The sequence below is a fragment of the Parasteatoda tepidariorum genome, chromosome 2 (genome assembly GCF_043381705.1).
Source record: "Parasteatoda tepidariorum isolate YZ-2023 chromosome 2, CAS_Ptep_4.0, whole genome shotgun sequence".
In the NCBI taxonomy this organism is placed as follows: Eukaryota; Metazoa; Arthropoda; class Arachnida; order Araneae; family Theridiidae; genus Parasteatoda; species Parasteatoda tepidariorum.
In genome coordinates, this window is record NC_092205.1 from 21,423,833 (window position 1) to 21,431,957 (window position 8,125).

Genomic DNA, 8,125 nt, shown 5'->3' on the forward strand with positions numbered 1-8,125 from the left:
TTTTTTATTCGCTATATTAAATAAAATCAGTGATCAACTATGCCCCCAAAATATTTGTTCAAAAAGATACTTGAATCTATGTTTTGTTTATAGTTAAGCTTTCATATGTTTATCGTTATGCATTTTTATATATAATTAAAAAAATGGTTGTTGAAATTAAAAAGAAGTTATGTACTGAAGAGCAAACATAATTGAGAAATGGTACTTATTCTCTTCAAAGAAACTTAAAAAAATCTTCATACATTATAGAATGGTGATTTTTACACCGATGATGCTTAATAAATTTTTGTTAATGGGAACTGATCGTAATAAAAAAAAGTATACTAAGAAGCCAAATTAATAGAAAAATGGTACTTATTCATTTGGAAGAAGGGTAAAAGATTTCTATACTATTATTGATGCAAATAATGCTTACAATTCATTTTGGTAATATGTACTAATTGGTTTAAAAATAAGCTATGTACTATAAAGCAAAACTAATGGAGAAATGTTTAATTGAGCTCCAACATATGAAGGATGCAATCAATTTGGCAGCGTTTTGTTGGTGATTAGCAGTTTGAAGGAAGAACCTTCAAACCGGACAGTCACCCAGAAACGTCCGGTGCTTGTCAATCGTAAAGAAGTAGTGTTTCTTTACAACAACAAGAGACGACCACATATAACTTTGGCGACCCGTCAAAATTTATATGAGTTTGGGTGGGATATGTTGCTCTACTCAGCTTACTCAATTGACATTGCGCTATCAGACTTTAACCTGCTATGATGTCTTAAAAACTCCTTACATCGAATAACGTTAAATTCAGATGAGGCTGAATATCAGCACTGTTTCAAATTTTTCAAAAATAAATGGTAGATTGTTCTCTGAATCAGGAAATATAAACTCTCCAAAAGATGGCAAAAAGATGTTCAACAAAAACGAACATATATCATTGATTGACCTTCAATATTTGTTTAAATATGCTGGATGGAAAAAGGTCCAGGAACAAAAACACTCAATGACTCTCTACTCAACCAGATATGTATGGTAGTGCTTAAAAAGGCAATCTCTGTCTCCAATAATTAATATGATGACCATTTTAGAAAGGATAAAAAATAAATATAAATTACTTGATAACTTTCTTATTTCTACAAAAATACAAAATTATTCTAATTGCCTAACGTATGACTTAATATTCAATACTGCTTATATAGACAACCAAGCAAAATAAATAACAACTACGTTGCTATTAAATCTTAAAATATGAGTTTATGGTGCCATAAAAGAGAAATACATAGATCGATGATACATAATTATCACTTTTCTTTAAACAGAACTGTACTGAGTTATTAACAGATAGTGGCGGAGGAATCTTCACTAAAGATCTTTGGAACATAACTAAACATGCAACTCACACAGAAAGTATGTTTTATTCCTGTTTTGAAATCACGGGAAACGAGAGGAAAACCTGCGAGTAAGTACTAGAGTGTTACCAAATCAATGAATAAACTTGGAAATACATAGTTATTTATTTTACCGGTTTAATTGTTCTTCGTTAGTTTATAGGTTACTATTTATAGGGCCATATGTTGAAATAAATTTGATCTAAAAATAAAATTCTTGATGTAAATCTTAATTCTTTGTAACATTGATTTACACTGGTAGACAAATTAAGAGATGGAAAGCATTTTCGCACATTTCTATGAAGCTATTTCTGGACGGTTATTGATATGGAGGGAACCTGGAACCCGATACCATCCCAGCAACATAATCGAAAGGGACCTTTATGCTGGTGGAGGACTCATGGTTTGGGCAGGGATCATGCAAGATGCCCGCACACTGTTCCATTTATTTGACAATGGTTCCGTGAATGCCCAGAGGTACAGGCAGGAGGTCCTAGAGCCCTATGTGCGTCTTTTCAGGCGCGTTGTTGGCCCCGAGTTCATTTTTATGGACGACAATGCACGGCCACATAAGGCTCTCATGGTTGATGAGTATCTGGAAAGCGAGGATATTCAACGAATGGATTGGCCAATCAAATCTCCTGACCTGAATCCTATTGAACATGCTTGGGATGCTCTTGGGGGATCCATTGCGATGCGCCAACCTCCCCCCAGAACCATTCTGAAATAAAAAATTGCTCTGGTGGAAGAATGGGAGGGTCTTCTACAGATCCTCTTTAACTCGCCCTTATTAACAGCATGCATACTCGTTGTGCATGCTGTATGTCTGTCAAGGGTGACCATACACAATACTAGAGGCAACACACACTGTACAAGCCTCATTCTTATTGTCATCCTTTATCCTTAAGTTCAGACTACATTGGATTTATTGGCAATAGGTCTTGACAATGAAAGGCACTTTCATTTTTGTTTTGCATACTTTATTATCATGGAATAAGCTATATCCATATCAAATTTCATTTATTTATATTCAGTATTTTTTTAGATATTTGGGAAAATGTCTTCCATCTCTTAATTTTGTCGACCAGTGCATTTTTCATCCATCCGTTTTTCTACAATAAATTTTTAAAAACTGTTAGTTTAATTTAGAGTTTCTGATATATACCTTTAGTTAGAAAGTGATAACAATAGCTTTAAGATTGTCACAGAGCTGTGGGGTTGCGAAAGCGAAAGAGAGTGTGATTGGTTGCCACACTTGGCGATGCTTCTTTCTTATACCACTTTCTGCCTCCGAGCTGTAAACTGTTAGCTTCCACATTGATTTTTAATGTAACGTTAATAATTTTTTTATAGTATTATGCGTTGTTTGAGTTAAAGTTGTATTAATAATGAGATTTAAATGAGCAGCATTTAAATGAAGTGTGTAAATTACGGAAAATATTGAAAAAAATTAGATAGGTATTTTTTTTCTTCCTGTTATTATTTTTATTTATAAATTTTTGTCACTCACATGAATAGTTTCGACTAAATAAAAAATACTGATTTTATTTTACTAAATTCAATGAAATCTTACTATCTTTGCGATGGAGTTTCAATGGATGTATGTTTATGTCGATGGAATTATTCAGTCAAAATTTCGATTATTTTCCAACAAGCTCTAGCATTCAAAACAGTACTGAAGCTCAATGCCCGATGTCAATAAAAGATTCAATCATGTCCCAGTCGCTGCTAGCTGAATTTATAGCGATATAAGCATCGAAAAGAATTTAAACATCAAAAAAATAATTTGTTACCAACTTAAATTTTTTGATCAGGTTAAAACTAGCAAGAGCTCTTCATTCTGATATCCTATATTGTTAAGCGAAATTTAAAGCCTGTAAAATACTTTTTTGAACTCTGTAGCACATAATTAAGTGCTCGCATGTATATATTTAGCTTTTTCAATCATTCCATTGTATATATTTAGTTTCACTGTTATATATTTAGCTTCTTCAAACCAGAGAAGCGATTATTTCCAGCACCTCAACATGGAATAACAGGACGATCTCCAATATACTGCTACACTTTCAATTCAGCAATTGGAAATCCTAAAGCTCGGAAAAAAATTTTCCGTAAAACTACAAGTAAGAACGAATTTAGAAAAAAAATTATAATAAAAAAATTAGATTTTCAAAGTAATATGATTCATTATAAAATTTTAACAATCAATAATACTAACTCGCACATTTCTGAACATTGAATTTTATCGAATCCCTAAATTATAGTAAGCACTTTGGAAACAGGGCAACAATAAGAAAGAGATAATGCATAAAATTTACATTGAAGAAACTAAGACGGCAAACAAAAAAATGAATTAACAAAACACACAACGATGAAATAAACAGCATCGGCGTAGCCGAAGTAAAACATTTTAGCATATTTTATTATGATGTTTTCACAAATATTTTACCACAGAGCATGTTTTACCATATAGAGTTAACAATTTATCAACTAGCATAGTCGTAATGTAAATATTTAAAATCATTCACAAATGACACGAATTCTAATGATGTTTCGTAAGAAAAATAATTTAAAATTTTTTAACTCATAAAAAAATAATTACTTTGTAGTCTCGCCATTTTTTTATAATCAATTGCCATTGCGACAAATTTCCCTATGATAGAAGTCCAGACGAAATAAGTATACTTTCTGTACATTTTTATTCAAAGTAAGACACGTGTGTTAACAATTTTCAATTTTCACCGAACATAATGTTTCTAATTACAACATTGGTACTTATTACTAGAATCCGTCCAAAACATGAAACAAAACTCTAGATCAGTGATTCTCAACCACTGTGCCGCGAGACTTTCGTGTGACGCCAAATTTTTAAAATGTGCCGTCAAATATTAGAAATGATACAATAAAAATTATAATGCTTTTTTTTATTATGAGTAAAGTTTAAATTAAAGAAAAGTGTACATATATATATATAATATTATATATATATACTTTTTTATAATTTTTCCATGCTTTAACAGCGCGAACGTCTTTGTCGGCGATTGTCTTGTCTCTGACAATCTTAAAATAAGTTAAAATAAGAAGGAAGTGTTTCAATTGTCTTTGACACACAGTTTTAAAAAATTTTAAAATAAGTAGGAAATTTAATGACTATTAAAATAATTAACAAAGGCTAAAACAAGCTAAATATTAACTTTCCAACGGAAATAAAAACTAATCATTAAAGTAAGCTATGCAGTTATTAGTTATAAAGGCAAATTAACAAAAGATAACTAACAGAAAAATAAACTAACAATTAATAATTAGCAAAAAAACTAATTAACAAGAAATCACAAAAAAATAATAATTAATGTAAAAAAACTGACAGTTAATAACTATCGAAAACAAGCTAACAATTAATAACTAGCAAAAAAATAAATGACTGTTACTGACTAATAAAAAATTAGTCGAAAGAAATAATTAATCCCTTAATAAACGCGCTTTTGTAGTAGATATTATTTTGTTTCACATTCATAATTATTATCACAGACTATTTAACACAGTGGTAAGTAAATTGGTAAACAACTTTTAAACTATTTTTTTTCATTGTGTGCCGTCAAATTTTCAAAATTTTTATAAGTGTGCCGCCACAAAAAAAAGGTTGAGAATCACTGCTCTAGATTATTCACAACACGCTTTAAACATAAGATCAAAACGTAATACCACTACTTAGAAGTTAAATATTAGTATTATTTAAGTATATTTCCCACCAAATTCATAAATTTTATAAGTCCATAGGAAGTTCTTTTCCCACCTTTGATTTGTACGGTCATCTACTGATAACTTCAGAAAAAAATAATAAAATAAAACTATGAAGAGATTTGTTTAAATAAATGAGAGTAACAATATACGTTTGATTTGTAAAAGGTTAAGTTTATTACTTATGTTTTTTTGGCTTAAAGTATAATTTTAAATATTGTTTATTTGATCGCTGCAATAAATTCATGAGTAGTAGTCAAGTTGGTTGCTTGGTCTCGCGTGACGGGGGAATTTGCGTTCCTCCGCGATGATCTACCGTGACGGAGAGTATAATTTTATTGTGTTACTTGATTAAAAAACTTCATTCGCTTAAAAAAGAAATATTTGAAAGAAGAGTTGGCATTTTTCAAGAGCTCATAAAAGGCACCAATTTTCTAGACTAGCCGGTTTTAAATTAAGGAAACAAAAATGATTTGAAATGCGATATCGTTACCAACAATGAATGGGAAGTAAAGATGAGACACAAAATTTGAAAAACCTCAGTAGAACAAAAATAAAGATTAAAAAACAGAACGAAAAACATTACAGTGACTTAGTATGAGCGAATCAGGGTAAAATGCGCTATGGAGTGGTGGTGAGAAACTAATCTCGTTAACAATGAAATCAGCATTCATATGAATAAAGCAGGATTCCAGGGTATCAAGATGATATAAGTAGACTTTTCGTAATTTTTTTTAAAAAATTTGTTCATCTTTATTTTTATTTTCTCTTGACTATTCAAGTTTTTCTAGTTTTGTTTGTTCTCTTCATTTTCCATTTTTTTGCAAACAACTTTCCGTTTTATACAGGGTGTTTATAAAGTCCCGGACCCATTCTGATGTTTAATGACTCATAAAATAATAAAAGAACGATGATACCCCAATGAGGTGGTGCACCATCTTGTTTGCAAAAAGACATGTGGCTGAAGCTCTTCTAGTTGTGGAAATACGAAGGTATCATCGAATACGAAGGTATATGTGAGCATCATCGTTCGTAGTTCTTTGAATGACCATTTTCCAGGAAGATGGATTGGGCGAGGAGGTCCAATTCCTTGGCCACCCAGGTCACCTGATATAACGCCGCTGGACTTTTTTCTTTGGGGATTTATACTGGACAATGTTTACAGGAGGATCGTGTCGAACATTGATGACCTAAAAGCCAAAATTACAACCGCAATAGCCTCTGTGGATGCCGACATGGTTGCCGCTACCTGGCGGGAAATTGACTATAGACTTGATATTCTCCGTACGAAGAAGGGGGCACACGTGGAAGTTCATTGACAAGGGTCGTGAAACTTTTTGAGTTTATCTAACCATTTATGTTATTAATTTAATCTATCTTTATTATTTTATGAGTTATCAATCATCAAAATGCGTCCAGGACTTTATAAACACCCTGTATTTCAAATCATTTTTATTTCTTCTCATTCATATTTGGCAAATCGTGAAAATGGGCGCCTATTTATGAGGGCTTGAAACATACCGACTGTTATTTTAAATCTGAATATTCTTGAAGTAAATGAAGCTTTTTTATTAATGAAGTAATATCTTACTTCTTCAGATTGATTAATGATTAAATCCATTTATAGATAAGTGACATGGTAAGATATTTTTTTAATTAACTTAGAAATGACTACTTTTTACTTAGAAGATTAAATAATATTTCGTCCTTAAAATTATATTTCTTTTTAAATTCAGAAATAGAACTTGTCCTCTTGACCGAATATTTAGAGTATACTATTCAGTCTCTGACACCGGGACTTTTCATAGCAGTTCATGATAGAAGACGGATGGTGAACCCGTTCATCGAAGGAGATATTTTGTATGGTGGTAACAAATATGTATATAGTATTGAGAAAGAGGTTAGTAAAAATTAAGTTTTTGTTACGTAGGGAGAATAAAAACTATAGTACAGGGAATTAAACACCTGCCATTTAAATGTTTATAATTAATTAATTACTGTTCATTAATTAATTATTGTTTGTTAATGAATATAATAATGTTACGTATCCTGAAGATATTATATTCTTAAATTTTTTTCTTTTCAGTTCTTAAGAAGCAGTTGAATCTGACTTTATAAGAGACTAATATAATTTCGTAAAAGGGATTTGTTCCGCCTTGTTTAAAATGGCAACTCCTAAGTTGCATTAAAAAATGAAATTTAAAATAAAAAACTCATAAAATGTAAGCAGTATTTGCTACTTATCAGTGACCTAAAGATATAAATTCAAATATCAGAGGTCATGAGAACAAAAGCCAGTTTTCGTCTGAGTATCGGCTAAAATTTTTAATATTTGGATGCATATTTTAGAATGCTTGTGGAATTGTAATCCTTTTTTCTTTCATTCAAACAACCTATCTAACAACTGATGATTGAAACATACGGAATTAAGGAAAAAAGTGAATAGGACAAATTTCTTCGTGTGCGCAAGTTTCATTTTGAAACTAATATTGTGGGTATTGGAAATTAAAAAATATTCGAATCGTATGTTTCTAATCGCGTTGTGGAGCTGAAACATGCCAATTATTAGTTTTATGCTTTCTTAAATGATGTCGTGAAAAATTCGACTGGAAACATTTTACCAATAATAATAAAAACTATCTTACTATTCACGCCTATATCTATTATAATATATCTATTATCCTATATATTTAGCAGATAAAAAACAGTTAAGTTGTAATAGCAAATTTTGGAGAAGAGTTACATTTTTATGAAGCATTTTTACGATGGTCATTGAAATAAGGCCAGTGAATAGAAAAATTATTTGCTTGTGTAAAGTCGAATATGTTTAAATCCCATATGCATGGAATCATAAATTTTTGTTTTCTAAAGATTCAAACCACCCTGTTACCAGCTCCTTATGACACCAATTGTACGGACTTCATAACTGCATGGATTCAAAATAATGGAACAGGTCCTCTTGATCCTAAGGTAGATTTACTTTACATTATATTATATTATATTATAT

The 8,125-nt window shown here is 30.9% G+C and overlaps 1 long non-coding RNA gene across 1 annotated transcript; it reads left to right on the forward strand.

The window, feature by feature from the left end:
- The first annotated feature begins 1,317 nt into the window (after nucleotides 1-1,317).
- LOC139425074 (uncharacterized) lies at nucleotides 1,318-7,007 on the forward strand. Its single transcript, XR_011636277.1, has 3 exons — nucleotides 1,318-1,451; nucleotides 3,367-3,503; nucleotides 6,855-7,007. It is a non-coding gene; the product is annotated as an uncharacterized lncRNA (long non-coding RNA).
- Nucleotides 7,008-8,125: the final 1,118 nt, after the last annotated feature.